Below are 779 nucleotides of genomic sequence, written 5' to 3'. Positions count from 1 at the left end.
GAAGATAGCGACTTTTTCTGTCTACATTACTCATATTTTACCCCACATTTTTCCCGTTACCTCTCGTGTCCCTCCCTTGTTATCGGAAGGATGTGGAGGTTGGGGTAGGGGGTTTCGTGGCAAAAGCCCCCCACCCCCCTCCCACAAGGGTAGAAGACGAGAAGAATCCAATACCACGATTAGCACTGCGAAGTTATTCTGAATATTTACCCCCAAAGAAAAAGATTAGTCTTGATCCCTCCAATGTTCGCTGCAAGTAATGCCCTAAGAACATGTCTCGGAAACTCGAGATTAAATTAATTGTCAGTAATAAATTATGCCCCCCCCCCCCCTTCTCTCTACCTCTGTACAAACCCCATCCAAGGCATACTTATAAATCTATTGCAAAAAATTCAACAAACAAAAAAACAACATACAATAATAATACATAATTCAATAACACACAATTCAACACATACAATAAAATACACAAAAAATTCCCCGAGTTCCAGGCCGTACGTGACAATTCCCGGAAACCCGGCCCAAGGAAGCCGCCCCCCCCCCCCCCGTGGCGCTTCGGCAAAGGCTAACGGACCTCTCCCTGCCCTTCCGCCTCGACTGCCCCCTGGAGGCCGACACGCTCTCGGTCTTGACAAATTTTACGCAGCGGAGGTTCGTTAGCCTTTGCCGAGAGGTGGGAAAAGGCCTCAGGCGTCACGGACTTAATCACGTGAGTGTGGATTGTGACAAGATGAGGAATAATGCTCAAAATTTGTTGGTTGTCTAGATTACATTATTGC

At 46.7% G+C, this 779-nt stretch overlaps 1 protein-coding gene across 1 annotated transcript in view; it reads right to left on the bottom strand.

Moving 5' to 3' along the window:
- Positions 1 to 779, bottom strand: part of LOC119591920 (proliferating cell nuclear antigen-like) — a 3885-nt gene that overhangs the window by 2455 nt on the left and 651 nt on the right. The gene's annotated exons all lie outside the window — the stretch shown is intronic.

This window comes from Penaeus monodon, chromosome 29 (genome assembly GCF_015228065.2).
Source record: "Penaeus monodon isolate SGIC_2016 chromosome 29, NSTDA_Pmon_1, whole genome shotgun sequence".
Lineage (NCBI taxonomy): Eukaryota > Metazoa > Arthropoda > Malacostraca > Decapoda > Penaeidae > Penaeus > Penaeus monodon.
This window is presented reverse-complemented; position numbering and strand designations above follow the sequence as displayed.